Source organism: Xenopus tropicalis, chromosome 3 (genome assembly GCF_000004195.4).
Source record: "Xenopus tropicalis strain Nigerian chromosome 3, UCB_Xtro_10.0, whole genome shotgun sequence".
Classification (NCBI taxonomy): Eukaryota; Metazoa; Chordata; class Amphibia; order Anura; family Pipidae; genus Xenopus; species Xenopus tropicalis.
Genome location: NC_030679.2, coordinates 92,036,676 through 92,055,294, shown reverse-complemented (window position 1 = coordinate 92,055,294; position 18,619 = coordinate 92,036,676). Strand labels below are relative to the sequence as shown.

Here is an 18,619-nt window from a genome sequence, read left to right as displayed (position 1 = left end):
TCCCCGTCTGACATCTAACCTAAAATCGCCCAGATCTCGATCGGGCAGGTTTGATATACTGTTGAATCAGGGGCCGCATCAGCTTCTTTATTCGGTCCCTGAACCAATGGTACTTATGCCGTTTCATTTCATTCGAAAATTTGGCTCTAGGGCCAAACGCTCAAATTAGCCCGATATCACCCACTGTTAGGTGGGCATATTTGTAGAAGATCCACTCACTTGGCAACCTCACAAATAAGGTGATATTACAGTGTATGGCCACCTTTAGAAAGCAGTGATGGGTTGGAGCAGCACAGCTTTCAGATCCCAAGAGGATTGACAGAGCAGTACGCACAGTGGCATCTTACTGGAGATAGTGCCTGGGCTGTTGGCACAGCAACAATAAGAGAGAGCAGCTGAAAGTCCAATATAGCAGTATGAAACTACTAATATCTTTATATATATATTGGTCCAAGTCTGTATTAAATCAGCCTTATACCATCTGTAGTTAATTTTAGAAATTATAGTAAAAAGCCATTTTTTAATGCTGACACACCCAACCATTACCATTGGCAAAATGTGTATGTCTGCAGGGTTGTTAATAATAGGGCGATCAATCTTAGCTACTCATTTTAATTATTCAGGCAGTCTCAATATATGTATCTATATATAATACAGGTATAGGACCCATTATCCAGGATGCTCGGGACCAAGGGTATTCCGGATAAGGGATCTTTCCGTAATTTGGATCTCCATACCTTAAGTCTACTAAAAAATCAATAAAACATTAATTAAACCCAATAGGCTTGTTTTACATCCAATAAGGATTAATTATATCTTAGTTGGGATCAAGTACAAGGTACTGTTTTATTATTACAGGGAAAAAGGAATCATTTTTAAAATTCGGAATTGTTTGATTAAAATGGAGTCTATTGGGAGAAAGGCATTCCGTAATTTGGAGCTTTCTGGATAATGGGTTTCCGGATAATGGGTTTCCGGATCCCATACCTGTATATAGAAATATGCATACACAGTATATATTATTTATGTAGAGTGGTCCTGAACAAGGTCTAAAATATAGACCAATACACTGACCATTATTTAGCAACTTATTGTTGAGGTAAATACCACACACCTTTTTCTTTAGCGTATTTGCAAGGCAGCTCAGGGAATGCTATGCTGTTTCAAGATATGGACTGGCTTCACAGGCATCTCCTTCATTGCCTCCATCACCCTGGGCACTGCAGGTTTGTACATGTTCATCATTATGCTTGTTTCTATTGCCCCTATATTCTCCCAAAATATTTTTTTTCTGTAAAAAGCAAAAGTTTTAGTATGATGTAGACAGTGGCTTGCTAAGAAAATTTGCAGTTGGTCCTTATTTTTTTTTAAACTAGTTTTGCAGCTGTCAGTCTTGTCACCCATATAACAGTTGGAAGTCAGAATGTAAGATTAATATTAGAGAGCCTGAACAGAAATAAAAATAAAATTAAAGTCCCATGGTCATTCTGTTGTGAGTAAGAAGCAGGAACACTGTTGGGGTAAAGTAAAAACCTGCATGATGACATTGTAAATGATGAAATTCCAATTGCAATAGAGAAAGCAAACTTTTTAATGTTATTGTTTACTGAGTCTACTAGTACCACTGGGTACGTACAGTTGTAGCCTGGATTATGGGAAGAGCCATCTTTTAACAATATTATACAATCAAAAACCGTCAACACAAGCATAGGCTTGCATAGAGTACATCTAGAAAAAAAGGATGAGAATCATAATGCATCATAATGCTGCTACACCCAGTCTTTAGCATTGACAGAATTTATATGAATGTATATGCCTGCAGGGCTGCTATTAATGGGACGATCAATCTAAGATGCTTAATTTAATGTAATTATCATTATATAATACATCATGACTAAGGTCTATATGAAGGCAACCTACTGACCACTGTTTAACTAAATATTGTTTTGGTAGTATTTTTTATGGATGCACTGAATCCACTTTTTTGGATTCTGCTGAACCCCCGAATCCAGCCTAAAGGATTCTGCCGAATCCCGAACCGAATCCTATTGAATCCTATTGAGTAGATAGTAAAACATTTACTAAAGCTACAGAAAACATTGGAAACATATGTAGAGAAGGGCTAGGGTATTACAGAAAGCAAGCCTTTGCCTACAGCTTGTTTAATTATTGTAATATATGGTAAACACTTTTTAGTTGCCAAAAAAATAAAAATGTACGTGACTAACTGTAACTGAAATTGATTGTAATTTTTTATTGTGCTATACTTTAAAAAATAAAATAAAAAAGAGAGATGTTTAATGTGTTACTGCTATTGATTGAGGAGTTGTAGAAGACATATTGAATTGAAAAAGTCCAGAATTCACACAGACTGTACATGCCATACTGAGTTGAAGACTAGACTGTTGAAGACGGTTCTAATAAAGGCATCAAGCATAATGAAATACTAGTAATACTATACTCGTAGTAGTCACTTAGTACAAGAAAAGCTTTGCCATTATGTGCACATCAACATCATCATCATTTATACATTAAAAGAAGTAAAACTGTCAAAAGGGTTAATTGCATTGCATTTTTGCATAGCTTGAATATGTGGAATTCCTCCTGGTAGTGGCAAGTTGGCAACTTGAACTAATGATAACTAACTTAAACTTAGTGACACTCATCAGAAAGAGACAGACAACATGCAGCAGTCACTTTTGCACAGTCACATAGTAGTAGTCTATGTCATAAACTTAAACCTAAAAATAATCATGTTCACCATCACTAATACCAATTAACAATTCACATATATACAAGTACAGCAACCAATAAATAAATATAAATTAGATCATAAAGCATTAAAGTTTAGGTTCAGCAATACCTTTGAGGCACTGATTAAGTTAAAAGAAAGAAAAAAAAAATAAAATGCATACTTGCAGAGATTATACTGTACTATATTGTACTGACCTATCCTATACACTCACATACATAAATCATATATACAAACATTAATACTAACTGTAGATATTAGTATCACAATAGCCTTGGATATTCTGCTTGTTCAAGAACTCATCCAACCCCCTCTTAAAGGCATTAACAGAATCAACATCACTAGGAAGGGCATTCCCCAACCTCACTGCCCTCACAGCAAGGGTAGTCCCCCCCATAGAAAGTACCCGCAACAGACCAAATCATCGTCGGCGGCTCTTTCTCTCTTATGCGGCTGCAACAGGCCCTTCTATAAGGTTGCACCTCGTCCGTACGTGTGACGTCAGTACGCACGGGCGCAACCTTATAAAAGGGTCTGTCGCCGCCGCATAAGAGAGAAGGAGCTGCCGACGATGACTTGGTCTGTTGCAGGTACTTTCTATGGGGGGGCTACTCTCTATGGGGGCAATTGGGGGGGGCACGGCATGGTCTATTGGGGGTACTTTCTATGGGGGCAATTGGGGGCACTTTCTATTGGGGGCACTGTCTCTAAGGGCAATTAAAGAAGATGGTGGCCCTGCAGCTCCATGACTGCACTCCTTCCTCCATACTCATACATGCTCACATACATGCTCACCTGAAGCAGCAGCCCATTGTTGGTTTCGATTCGGTTTGGCTCAGAGCAAGGATTCGGCCGAAACCGAATACTTTGAAAAAAGGCTGAATTTGGGCCGAATCCCGAACCGAATCCGGGATTCGGTGCACCCCTACTATTTTTATTCCTATATCAAAAAAATACAGTTATGTGATCCGTTATCCAGAAACCCATTATCCAGAAATATCTAAATTACAGAAAGGCCATGTTCAGCAGACTCCATTTTAATCAAATAATTCAAAATAATCATTAGTAATAATTTACTTTTTCTCTGCCTAATAAAAAATTATATTGTACTTGATCTTAACCAAGATATAATTAATCTTTCTTAGAGGCAAAACAATCCTATTGAGTTTAATTAATGTTTAAATTATTTTTTAGTACACTTAAGGGAAGGAGATCAAATTTTACAGAAAGATCCCTTTTCCGGAAAACCCCAGGTCCCAAGCATTCTAGATAACAGGTCCCATACCTGTATTATAATTATACATATAATTGATTTGAAGGGTCTATATGAAGAGGCTATAAATAGTGGGGGCAAACAGGCTGAGGTAACCTACTTACTTCAGTGCTGGACAAGAGCGGTTCCCATACCCACTCACCCTCAAAAAAAGAAAAATTTGGTTTGTAGGAAAGTGATTTGAAATAAGAATGGGCATTTATCCCTTAGTTCAGTGCTGTCCAACTTCTGTGGTACCGAGGGCCGGAATTTCTTTGACCTACGTGGCGGGGGGCCGATATTGGTAGTCAAATATTGACTACGCCCATGTATGTAAAAGCCACACCCTCTTATCAAGACACACCCCTTTGCCACACCCATTTTTAGACAACACACATGCTGGCATCTGTAGAAACTGCAGAGAGGGAGCTAGCGCACACAGGGTCTGACTGGGGGTGCAGGGCCCACCGGGGGGCCCTGCAGGTGCCCCAGCCAGCCGTGTCCCCTACCCCCCCAGGGGCCCCCACCCGATGTCCTCCCTGAGCGCGTATAAATTGAACGCGTCAGGGGAGGAATAGTCAGTAGGGGGAGCGCTGGCAAAGGTCGGACTGGGCCGCCGGGGCCCACCAGGATTTTTCCTGGTGTCCCGGCGGCCCAGTCCGACCCTGAGCGCACAGGTAAGAATATGTTTTTCTCATGCCTCTGCTGCAAAGTACAAGCTCCCCATTTCATAGTGTAAAATAGAAAATCAATAAATAAATTGCAAAAATTGTCAAAATGACACATAGAGCTAAATTAATGTATTTTGGGAGCATTTATTCACAAACTGGGGACCTATGCACCAGTCACACCTACTGTAGGTACATATGCTGACAAAGCAGTAAGAGAATGCCTGGTACATACACTGCCACAGCACTGCTACAAACTCAAAGACCAGAACAGAACAGGTGTACCACTGGCATCAAAGTGAAGCCATAGTAGTGCATACATTTTTCCATGCCAGATTATGGTATATTGTTTCCTCTACTTTTGCACAAAAAAACAGCATTTTGAAGTGTCAAGAAGTCACTCCAGCACCCTCTGTATTTATCTTGAAAAATATTGCCTTAACTATGTGCAGATTAGCATAGTGCCCTAATACAGGAGATTCAGTGATCAGTGGGACCCCAAAATATTTATACATGCACTTAGATTGTAAGCTCTACAGGACAGAGACCTCCTTCCTACCGTAAATTATACCACATTGCACTGTGTATTTACACTTATTTATTGTATTTATTATAATACTTGTCCTCCCTGTGTGTAAGTTTATCTGTTGTAAAATTGTACAGCCCTGTGTATCCTTGTAGTGCTTTCTAAATAAAGTTATACATACATACATACAAAACTACAAAACAAAATTTTGCAGGTTTAGTAGCACAATAGATTGATATAGACCAGAATAATCCTCAACATTTATACACAAGGAAACATTTTACAGTACTCATTAAAAGGCACATTAAACCCACATAAAATGGTACAATAACCCTCAGCAACAACTGGTACTCCTGTATCAAATTGAACACTGACCTCCAGCATTGAAATGTAATATGAACCCACAACTGGTTCACTGACTTCTGGCCCAGATTTGTCCCATGTGCTCTGGGTATTGCACTAAAAATCATTACTTCTGCAGTTAGGCTCACCAGTTTTAGGGCAGGCTCTGGTAGTATGATGCAGGCATCGGCAGCAAGTTTAGGGACCAAGTTGAGGCAGCAGATGGCAGGTGGTAAAAGACTGGATGATGATCGCGCAGCCGCAGGGAAAGTTGCCAAATACAATGGGACCTGCGGGGGGCGGGGCTTGTGCCGCGAGGGGGCGGGCTTGTGACGTCACATCTGGCCGTCCTATCAGCACGGAGGAGACTGACTGGATCAAGCAGGGAGACTTTACTGAAGGCGCGGGAGACAGTGCTCAATGTGGAGACGCACAGGCTGCCTGTTTGGTAATCGGATTAGTTAGGGGAGGTGCGCGCACAGCCTAGACAGTTCAGATTTGGCCACAGTGTCGCGGGCCGCAGTATACAGCCTGGCGGGCCGCCAGTTGGACAGCGCTGAGTTAGTTATAAAGGGCTGGGGATAGTATAAATTTATACACAGCTGGGGCAGTGAGCAGGGACTGGCTATGGTTGTTTAATGCATGTATTTAACTGGAGTTATTTGTTAGCTCAATAAAGCTGCGGCCTGTCTCCAACTTAATTCTGGTGTGTTGTGCTTATTGGGTTGGGATTTATTCGATACACCTTACTTTTACCATGTAGTTATATCCGCAAAATAGGAGTATCATTTTTACATATATATTTTTATTTATGCTATAGAAAATAAACATAAACACTACAGTAGAACCCTGATTTAAGAATGTTTTCCTGGAATTAGTACAATTTTTTGACAGCTCCCTTCTGGAGCAGGTGGCTCAGTGCTTGTTACCCATGTTTGACATTCCCTGGCATACTTACCAAGCTCTCTGTCCTGTTGGGCCCTCCTGCAGTAGCGTGTCTGCTTCACCTATTGCTGTTCACTCATTTGTTATAAAGCTACTGTATCACTGAAATTCCTGGGAGAAATGTCACATTTGCCTTAGGTCCCATGTTTTGGGGTAGGGCTGATTTGTAAATGAGACCCTTAATATTTTTTTTTTTTTTAAATGGAGACCAATTACAAAGTGTCCTAGAATAATGTTTTTACATCAAACTTAAAGTTAATTTTTAACTAACCTTTTAAGCACATTTGCTTTTATGGTCCCATGTAATCAAAGTATTTCCATTGTCTTAATAGACCCACATTCTCAGACTGCAACCTTTAACTAATGTTTTTCTCGATGTTTTTTGGGGACTGCAAGTGAAGAAATCAGTTCATAGTTTTCTCTTTTTTACCCTCTTGATTGATGCTTTACAGCCCTTGTAATATTTATAAGTCCTAAATTATTTGTCTGTCCCCTTTGACTTGTAGATGTTAAATGCTTAACTCCCTTACATCTCAGTTAAACCACAAACGTTGACCCTTAAAGCTTTTAAAAGAAACACACCGAGAACAGTAATGGATTACTATCATTGACAGTAGTTGTTTTGTAACCAAAATTCTAGTAATCCACTGACAATAAATGGCTTTTGGGGGCTTGGTGGAGCTGTAGTTCAGTAACAGCTGGAGAGTAGCAAATATTATAAAAATGAGCCACAACAATGGGTATTTTCCACTGAGCACAAAACACAATTAAATGTAACCCCAGAAGGCAGCAAGAGAAAGTGGTCTCAGGTTACTTCTTGTTTGCCTGCAAAAGCAGTAATATCAGAGTACTTACGTGAAGCCTCCAGCCTCTGTGAAGCCACAAGGAATGCAACCAGACTATTTAACCTGACACAATAATATCAGGTATTAACAGATACCAATATGACAAAGATAAGCCACTGTACTGTTATTTGAAGAAACTACTGATGAACATACATACATAAACAGGATCATGCTGTTTTACTTTATAAACTCGGTTACAAAATTCTAGTAACTAGTCTAATAAATATCCGGAAACCCATTATCCAGAAAGTTCTAAATTACGGAAAGGCCATCTGCCATAGACTCAATTATAAGCAAATAATTAAAATTTTTAAAAATGATTTCCTTTTTTCTCTGTAATAATAAAACAGTACCTTGTACTTAATCCTAACTAAGGTATAATTAATCCTTATTGGAGGCAAAACAAGCCCATTAGATTTATTTAATATTTAAATGATTTTTTAGCAAACTTTTATGTTATGGAGATCCCTTATCTGGAAAACCCCAGGTTCTTAAGCATTCTGGATAACAGGTCCCATACTTGTACTATATAAAAAAGTTGAAAAAGTGACCCAAGAACATCACATATAATGACATGTTCAGGAATCTGAAAATCACAAGTAAAATTAAATTATGAGGTTCAATTTAGAACCAATATTTTCTTACAATGAAGTCTGTCAATGAAGGTGAACTAGGTATTTGTCGCTTTTCTTGAGGTGAGGACTACATCAACGAGCCATTCCTGCATCTCACCAGTTCATATCTGGGCGATTTTTAGCCACATATCAATTGAGTAGGCCTGTTGGAGTGCCCCATAAATGGCAAGATAATCTACCGACTTGATCTAAAGCAGGGGTGGGCAAACTACGGCCCGCGGGCCACATCCGGCCCCTTGGCCTTTTTAATCCGGCCCGCCGACGACGCCAAGTCTCATCACGCGAGACTTGGTGTCATTGGCGGGCCGGAATTAAAGAGACGAAGGGGGCGTAACGCTGGCCTGGCCCTGCCTGCCCTGGCCCGGGGGTGAGTAAATGTGGCCCGTGAGCCAAAAAGTTTGCCCACCCCTGATCTAAAGGGCCTGAATCAGCATCTTAAATCTATGCGTGTAGGGCCACCTTTTGACATAATCACAGCAAGCAGGCAGGCACCATTTTGTGGACACTGTTATTAAGACAAGCTTTGCATCATTCCAAAATCTTTCTGTGCCAGTATGGGGGGATCTGATACCTATGTCCATGCACTGGGAACACAATTAGATTAGGAGGGAGTGGAAAAGTGAGAATTGCAGTGACATCTAGGAAGTGCTGAATGGAAAATTAAAGTTTTTGTCTGCCCCGCCTCTATGCCTAAGGCATAGAGGTGGGGCAGGCAATATATGATCGACAGCTGGAATTTTAAAATGCCTTTATAATAGGTATGGGTGTGTTAATAAAACAAAAATTGGGTTTCATGTTTAATTTGAAAGGGACTTTTATTATACAGCTTTTTATGTCTGGGTAACAGGTCCCTTATTAAAGTGTGATTTTTCAGGTCATGCTTTTTGTTTCGGAAAACCCCGACTTTGTCACAGAAAATGTGACTTTTCCAAGATTTATTATGCAACAAACCTGTGACAATTCCAAATCCAAAAATATGCCAACTAAAACCTGTCGAGATCATGTAGAAATCAGTGGCAGATGTTCCTTTTACAATTGGAATATCTTTCTTTGCTTTGTGGTTTTCCAGGTTTTCGAGTATTTTTGTCTCTAGCTTTCTTGTGACAATATAAAAAAGTTATCGTTCAACAATTCGAAAAAGTTGCATTTTTATATGACTGCAACTCTGAGGTGGCTGGAGAGATGCTGCATCAGCAAAGAGGGATGCATTGCTAGTGCAGAGCTTAAAGAATTTTGGTTCTTAAAATTACCAGGAGTGGCTTTTTGCTGCCTCTGGTAACCCGTGAAATAACCATGCCTTGTGGCTGGAGTGCCCCTGTCATTATTCACCATATAAACTCATTCTTATAAATTATAAAACCCTCCATTTTTTTCACCTCTTCTTTTGTGTCTGTGTGCTCGGTTGCACCACTCACTACCACTGTTGTTTCTTGCCTTTCTTTCTTCTTGTTTCTTATACAGTATTTCTATGCCATCCCTGAATTCTCCTAAAGAGTATCTCTTCTCTCTTCAAAAATAAACTCAAAGACTACTTCTTGGGGCACTTGCATAACATTTAACCCAGTTCTGACACTTAGGGGCTTATTTATAAATGTTCAAGTTTGTGAATTCAAGTTTGATTTTCTAAAAAACTCTACATTCGTATATTGAATGGTCGCTTATTTATTAATAAGGAAAACCCATTCAAATAAAAAACGCAAATATCTTGAATTTTCCGAGTTTACAAGCTCTAAAAATGCCAAAAAAAAAGAAAAATTGTAGTACATCTCTTCTTCAGGCTTAAAGATGTAACAGAGTATATGATACCATATAAACTTCTGAACAGAGCTTCTCCAGGGAGCAGCCAAGCTAAAACTAAGGAAGCCCCCCTCTTCTAGCTCCTGTGTCCCATATATACTATAACTTTGCAAATTGCCATCACAGAGTATTGTTTATTATCTGCCCAAATCTTTATGAGAACAGTGAATGCAGTGGAGTTTAGTTCAGACTTGTTGGCTCACCTTCTTATGAAGAACATGTTTACTATATTTTTTTGTCTCTAGATTTTTTAACAAGGCCTCACATCACAGCCACCCCCTCCCAGGTTCACCCATTTGAAACAATTAAGAGTATTTAGTATATAGGTATTTGCCATTTGATTAGGGTTACCAATCCACTTAAAAATTCAACAATACATCTAATAAATGCATGTTGCCAGGCTGCACTGATTCCATTTAAATTAAATTGTGCATCCCTTCTTGCTGGATTTTCAAGATGTGTTCCAGAAGTGATCGTGTAACCCTACATCAGTGCAGTGTTTACTATACTATGCTATACAAGCAAAGGCTTATTTTTGACAACAATGCCTAAAATAAAATAAGAAGGTGCATTGCAAGTTCAGAGCAAATCCCCAAACTATAAATTAGGGTTACCCAATAAGATAAAAAATGAAGCGACGTGTCTGAAAAACCCAGCTAGATGAAATATGTACAGAAGCTGGAGGCACTTACAGAAGATGCCCCCCAATAACCTGCATTACAGAATTTAACATGTTTGGTGCATTATTGTCTGGATGGATGACTCTGTTGGCAGAGTTGCAAATGAGCTTGTCTTTCATGCAATTGAGCAGTGATCCCCGAATAGTTGCTTGTGAGCAACAAGTTTCTCACCACCTCCTTTGATGTTGCTCCCAGAGGCCTCAAAGTAAGTGCCCATTTTTATATTTCTGCCGTGAAAGAAGTTTTGGAAGCAAAGAGACACAGTTTCACTCCAAGCAGAGCCTCCTGCAGGCTTGCAGTCCGCATTGGTTTACCAAATAGCCAATCACAGTTCTTATTTGGCATACCAATAGAACTTTTTCACACTTTTGTGTCTTACCAACACTGAGTGTGGCTCATGAGTAAAAAGGGTTGGGGATCCCTGCTTTTTTATTACTTTTTGTTGCAGATCATTCACCTTGCATGGCCCTATACTAATCAATCATACTAATCACCCTTGAAAAAGTAGCTTCATACATTTGTTCAGAGATATCTGGGGTTTAAACCTCACCTCGTGAGTAAATGAGAGAGCATTACAGTATGTCATTTAGGTAACTCAGTAATGCTGATATAGTTTTAAGGATATCCCAATATACTGCTACAAACTCTAACTCTAGGCTGAACTTTTGGTTATATCTGGTAGAGCAAATAGGTATTAACCATTATGCTGCCCATATCTGGCCTTTGATCCCCAGCCCTATCATTTAGCAATAAATGCTCTAGGGAAGTGCTGCCCAACTGGTGGCCCGTGGCTCAGACAGTAAGCGCTGACATTGTTCACTTGGTTACACCTCAGACAGACTGTAGGAGCAGTGCTAGCACTGTGTCACTATATGTACTGCCTGCCCTATGCTGCTTGTACAATGTATGGCACACACAGGCAGCATAGGGCAGGCAGAGTATGGAAAATACAGGCAGCATAGGGCAGGTAGAGTACTGCTTGTGTTTGCCATACTCTGCCTGCCCTATGCTGCCTGTGTGTGCCATACTTTGCCTTCCCTATGCTGTCTGTGGGAGGTAAACCTGGCAGGGGTTTGTTCTGGGAGTTTGTTAGCATTTGGAAATAGTCATTATATGGTCCCTAAGGTGTGTAATTATATGCTGGGGGTTACTGTGCTATCCACAGGGGATGAGGAGGCATATAGATTTAAGGGTGTTTCTTAATATGACATAATATAATTCTTTCAGATATGAATGAAGGGTGATATCCCTACAGTGAGCACCAACCATTTGGTTTTTGCTGGGCTACCACCATTAATGTGGATATGGTCTTAAAAGCTCTTGTGATAACATGGGTGTGGTTGGAAGTACGTGTGTGTTTAAAAGAGGAGTGGTCAAAACTGGCTTCCACCAGAAAAATTCTGGCCCTTGGTACCACAGAAGTTGCACAGCACTACTCTAGGGTACTTGGCACCATACATAGCAGCTAAAAATTCTTCTGGGATTTCTTGGTCTTGGCTTAAAAAGGACTGTTATACATTTCTTGATAAAGTGAATATTACTTAGCAGTACATATGTTGGAATAGTTTATGGTATCTGTCTGCAGAGGCTCTTTGTCTTTGTACAGGCAATAAAATATCTAAGAAAGTTGTCATTATAATTACTGCATCACTAGGCCATGCCATATATCTATATAAACCTACACTATTATGAATTTGGTGGTGGTAACATCCCCTCCATATACTCACCTTTTGACATAGAAGTGGTGCTAAAACGGTAAATTAATTATATTTTAGACTCCTGGGCTCATGTCCTTGATGTTCTGATTATGTCTTTTATTTTTCCTTTCCTTTGGTTTTCTCTTTCTTTCTTTCACTGTTTTTTCTCTTTTACCGCAGTACGGTTATTTATACACTATTTATAGAATAATAAAACCCATAGAGAATTTTTTCTTTAATAAAGTCAGAAAACATATTGTTGTGTTTTTCATTGCTCTGTGTGCATATTATTTGACACAACTGTCCTCTCTCAAGCAATTTGGAATGTTACACTAATATATATTAGTAGAAAGTCTGTGTGATATATATTAGCTGTTTCCCTGTGTGATATCTGCCTACATTTATTTGTATAAGCACTCCCTATCCACGTTTAAACTTTGCTTTGAATGAACACTCCTACTTCTCTTAGTTCTTAAACAGTATGTTGCATCTCATGTCCGTTCCAGGGATTTTCCTTTAAGCTCTGGCATATTTGTGAACTTTTATAATGGAGCTGACACTGAGATCTCGAAACTGTTAACCCTAAAGTGGAGTATGCTATGCATACTAACACAACGTCATGAATGGAAATTATGTAAATGTGTACAATTAAAATCTTATGTATTCATTATATATTCTCTTAAACAATAATTAATTCTACCAGGAATCCTCCTGCTGTCAAGCTTTGTAGCCAGGCTGGTGTCCCGGGGGTTAATTTACTTCTCCCATTAGAAGCCTCCCTGCACTGGATTCACTCTGTTCTTCTGGAATTCTATGAGTAGGCACAGAGGTGCATCTCCCAGGCCAGCACAGTGTTTACAGAATTTAAAAACCCCGCTATCTTCTTGCATGGTATCTTGACAGTTGTTTAACATGCACACAATACTCTTTCTAAGAAAATACCTTAAAGGAGAAGGAAAGGCTAATAAAGAGTTAATCTCAAGATGCAGGCATACCTTCAGTTGTATGCAGTGCTCCAAGTGTGCGCAACTTGTTCGGCTGGGTGGCATGTCGCCACTCAATTTGTGCTGCCCTAGGCCCAAGCCTTTGTGACCTTGCCACAAATCCAGCCCTGATCTCTGGTGACTAACCACTTCAAAATGCCTTCCCACCAGCAACAATAAGAGTTTCAACTTGACTGAGAGACACCCCAGAAGTGCAGGTATGAAAGTGTTCCATGTACCTTAAGCTATCCTGTACCATTAAAGGGAAACTATACCCCCAAACAATTGTATAAAGCAGCTCATATGTAAAACCCTGCTTTATCTAAATAAACCATTTTCATAAAAATATATATTTTTTAATAGTATGTGCCATTTGGTACTCCTAAATAGAAAATTGCCATTTTAAGCACTAAGGGCTGAGATACAGTGCACATTCACAAACCAAGGGCACACATACATGTTAGGCCACATGAGCCAATTAATGGACAAAGCTGTCTTTTGCTCCCACACTACTTCCTGTTACAGTCAGAGCTGCATTATTTTCTGTCAGGTGATCTCTGAGGAAGCATATATACCATCAAAAAATGGTAGCTCAAAGGAAAAGATATAAAAGGGTCACATTTTCTGATATATATATATATAACTGATGGTTAGGTATTTATGCTGAGGGTATTGTGTACTATCTAGAAACATCTAATATCTAGTATTGGACAATACGGTAATCTGTTTTATGACTCAGTAAGTCATGCAAGGTAAAACCTTGCAGCACTTTACCAGATATGACAAAAATGTTGTTAACTTTAACACATCAACATTCATTCCAGTAGAGCTGTGTACTAATCATATATCTAGCAGAATTCTATTTGGCTACTGGTAAACAATTTGTATTTTTACAGTTTTTTTTAATTGGAGCATGATAAAATTGTTTATAATTGCACTATGTAACTTGCAGCACCTACCTTTAATAAAAGAGCAATTGACAGATACATTTCCACAGCAAAGTAAAGAGGGTTCAGTGAGAATCCCCATGGATGACTTGAATATGTCAGCAGGGTGAAAATGGCTAGGGTTTTTGGGGTAACTCTACAGACTTTTCTGAGCTACAGTTCTCAGTATGCACTCCCAGCTCATAACTTTCTTTCTAGTCTAAAACAGCTGGAGAAGGATTGCATACTTCCCAACAAAAAATGGAAAGAAGGACAAAAATAAATGTCGAAAATTTTTGGGCCATGTAAAGTTTGAACACATTTCTGGGTGTTTTGGGGTCTTGTTTTATGTGTTATTACAGTTTTGCTAATTAAGGTGAATTTGCCCTTTACAATGCAAGTCTCAGGTGCCCAAAGAGACGTATTTATCATTTTAGGCATTCACTGCAAGAGATCAAAGGGACATGAGGGATGGACTTTTCAATAAGAAAAGTTTGAGCTCTTAAAATTCAGACTGTCCTGTGAAAATTGTGACAGTTGGGAGGTATGAGATTGTGTGTGTCCAGGGGCATAAAAACATGTGTAAAGATTATGACTTTAAAAGGTACTTAGGGTGCCCAATAGAAATGAGCACATTTGTGGCATTTTGCTTTACTTAAAAGTTTGCAAACATTTACCAAAATACATTGGAGTTAATAGGAAGGTGAAATTACATTGCACTTGAGATGTTTTTATTGTGGAATAGCATACATTGTTAGGGAAATTTATTTCCACTATACTACAGAATTCTGGTCTATACTACAGAACTGGTCTTCATATACGGTAATTTCCAATTTCTTCCAAACATGGCAGCGACTTCTTCAATATCATACTGTCTATATATCCTTTCTTCCAGTTTCTCAGGCCAGAAATTCTCCAGATCAGGTTTACCAAAACACCCATTAATTTTTCATTAATTATAAACTGTAGTGAATGAAGCTGTCTCTACAGAATGCAAAGACGCAGCAAGGTTTTAGAGCATGTCAGGCAGGCTTCCCCCCAGTTTAAAGATTAATAACCCTCTTTTGAGACTGTTATTGGTATGAATGCAGTTGTTTCGCCAGAGTGCAGACAAGCAGAAGAACTTAGAACATGGGCTGGAGGGACATTGTCTTGTTGGAATATCCAACCCCTGTCTAAGTTCAACTTTGTTACTGGTGCTTGAACATTATCCTGAAGAATTTGTTGATATTGGGTAGAATTCATTCAACCCTCGACTTAAACAAGGGCCCCAGTCCCTGAACTAGCTACTCAGCCCCACAGCATGATGGAACCTCCACCAAATTTGACAGTAGGTAGCAGGTGTTTTCCTTGGAATGTGGTGTTCTTCTTCCGCCATGAAAAGCACTTTTTGTTATGACCATATAACTCAATTTTTGTCTCCTCAGTCCAAAGCACTTTGTTCCAAAATGACTTTGGCTTGTCTAAATGAGCTTTTGCATACAACAAGCGACTCTGTTTGTGGCGTGAGTGCAGAAAGGGCTTCTTTCTCATCACCCTGCCATATAGATGTTCTTTGTGCAAATTGTGCTGAATTGTAGAACGATGTACAGAAACACCATCTGCAGCAATATGTTCTTGCAGGTCTTTGCAGGTGATCTTTGGGTCGTCTGTAACCATTCTCACAATCCTCCGCATATGCCGTTCCTGTATTTTTCTTGGCCTGCCAGACCTGGGTTTTACAGCAACTGTGCCTGTGTCCTTCCATTTCCTGATTACATTCCTTACAGTTGAAACTGACAGTTTGAACCTCTGAGATAGCTTTTTGTAGCCTTCAAACACAAGCACAACTTGCAATTGTCAGTTACATGCATTAGCAAAAATACAAGGGTACCCACATATTTGCACAGCCAGGTTTTCACATTTGATTTAATTTCATACAACTAAATACTGCTTCACTAAAAACCTAACTAAAAACACCACAGTACTCAGATGTTCTTGGGAAACGAAAGGCACACCACTGTTATTGTTTTTGTTAAAAGTGGAGTAAATTATTATGCAGGCTGAGAGGGGTTCCCAAACTTTTTCATATGACTGTATATCACTACCCACTAACTACAAACATGCCGCATGGGTAAATTCTATCACCAATTCCTGGAAATTTTTTCTGTGGGCAAAACCACAAATTTTGCCACATAACTGTACTGAGCAAAATAACTCACTCCTACATACATACTTATCACTAGTGCCCAAGGTAAAGGCGCTCATACATATACTGATATTATTATTGTACAGTGAATTAACTAGGCAACAGATATCGGCAAAAGCCTTGGCTATCACTCGTTTTGTTGATCGGCCAGGGTGTAAAGGTTCCAAACACTGGCAGTAGGTTAATGCTGAATATTCAGATAGGGGTAGCATTCTATTGCTTCTACCTGCATAATTGAGTTACATTTTAGTATGATATAGAGAGAGCAGTTCTGAGATTATTTTATTATTGGAGGTTTTTTAATTATTTTACTTTTTATTCCTCAGCTCTTCAGTTTGGAATTTCAGCAGCTATCTGGTTGCTGGGGTCCAATTTACCTTAGGAACCAGGGAGTGAGAGAGAGAGAGAGAGAGAGAGTGACTGATATAGGAACAGTAGAGGGGCTGAAGAGAAAGGTAAGTAAGAAAAAGTAACAATAAAATTGTAGCCTCACTGAGAAATTGTTTTTTGGCTGCCGGGGTCAGTGATCCCCATATTAAAGCTGGAAAGAGGCAAAAGAAGGCAGCAAATAATTCAGAAAACTATAAAAGATAAAAAAATAAAGAACAATTGAAATGTTGCTTAGAATTTGCAATTCTTTAACATATTAAAAGTTAACTCAAAAGTGAACTACCCCTCTAATGTTAGCCTCAGACTAGTTGCTCCATAGCACAAACATAGGTATATGGGTGGAGGTAAAGGAAGGATTATCAAAGTAAGTATGTGAAGGCCAGACAAGAATTAGACCCCTGCCCAAGGATTTGCAGGGGTTCACAGACCCCCTGACCCCACTGCTCATTCTTTGCCTTATTATACACCATAAGGCTACATCTTGTGCATTGGGAGCTTAATTGTGGCAGCTGCTCTGAAATCATTAAGGCCTCTGCTTTCCATTTGCCGCATTTCTCATCCCGCAATGAGGATCTTGTGTGTGTGCCCAGAGGATGTGGCTCTGCAGAAGGCGGCATGTGGGTACCTTGCCTGTCTCTCACCCTAATCTAATAGATGTACGGGGCCCTCTCTAAGCCCAGTCTGTCTCTCCCAAGCAGTTCTGTCTCTTTCTGTAGTAAATCTCTGTGTCTCTCTCCCTTGAACACGCCTGTCTGGGCTGCTCCCTCCCCCCTCCTGTCTCTCTCTCTCCACCCTGCAGTCACATCCTGCAGTCTCTGCCTCTCCATCTGCTGTCTTGTGGGCTCTCTTCCTGCTGGGAATTACAGCGATCTGTACGGAATCTCTCCGGCCCCGGCCCGTGTGAGCTGTCATTGCCCCTGAGCCAGGATTGTACATCGGGCTATCTCTCCGCTGCTGCCTCACGTCACCGGATTTATCAACCTGACTGGCGATTTCCTAGCTAATTTCTGCCGATTTTCAGCTCCAAGGCCTAAATGTGACTGTCCCGGGTTTCTGTACGTGTCCTTTCTGGATCTGTAGCTGGAACTGTGTCTTGGACCTTCATGCCGAGTCTTGGGCACTGAGCTGTCTCTTGCGGTCTCTGGATGTCTCTCACTGTTGTCAGAAGGCCTGAAATCGCCGGGGGCCGAGATAAGGGTAAGTGACACTTCGGAGCTCCATAGAACACTTCCTAGTTTAAACCGCGGCCCTCCAGCTTCTCTTTAACTAAGATCCTGGTTATCGGCTGTATGGGGATGCTGGGAGTTTTAGTCCAAAGCAAGTGTGGAGTCGCAGGATATTATCCCACTGACATACACCCTGTATATAAGCACACACTAAGCTCAGCTAGTCAGGGCAGAGGGGTGCAGTTGTACTGTGGACCCCAAGATCAGTGTTTATTACGGTAGGTGAGTGGTGCCCATCATGTGCCATTAGTCCTTTATAGCCCAGGTAATGTAGCCTTACTTCATGGCCTTGCTGTGCCTGTATAGAGACAGTGGGCTTACTCCCATCAAATATGACATTCTAGACAGAGTTCTGCAGCATACTCTTTCTCTACACTTACACTTTTCTGGGACCCTCTTCCTTCTTGTTATATAGGCCAGTATGGGTAAACCCTGACCTTCCAGCTATTGTTTAATGTAACATTAAACAATGTGACATTTTCCAAGAAGACAACTGAGAGTTGTAGTCCAACCACCACTGGGCAGGCCATATTGGATCACACTATTTGTTTCTGAAGACCAGATGCCCATCTTCTCCCTCCCCACACCTACTATGCCCCGACAGCTGCGAAAGAACCATTGTGACCTGTTGTCTGTCATTCATGGGACACTGGGGGTTTGCAGGGACATTAAGTAATGAGTAATGATGCTGTCAGTATTCTCGGTATTTGTGGTATGTCTGTAAGTATTTTGGATATGTAAGATACTGTGAGAATGCAACAAGAGCG

The 18,619-nt window shown here is 40.1% G+C and overlaps 1 protein-coding gene across 5 annotated transcripts in view; it reads left to right on the top strand.

Annotated features, from left to right (window-relative positions):
* The first annotated feature begins 17,182 nt into the window (after nt 1-17,182).
* Nucleotides 17,183-18,619, top strand: part of myo9a (myosin 9a) — a 76,733-nt gene continuing 75,296 nt past the window's right edge. For 2 of the 5 annotated variants that reach the window (XM_012966872.3, XM_012966871.3), the window contains exon 1: nt 17,187-17,823. The gene's annotated coding sequence lies outside the window, so the exon portion shown is untranslated. Of the gene's footprint in view, nt 17,824-18,619 lie in introns of all 5 variants that reach the window. The other 3 variants (XR_001924227.2, XM_031899125.1, XM_002934550.5) reach the window with 3 other exon arrangements.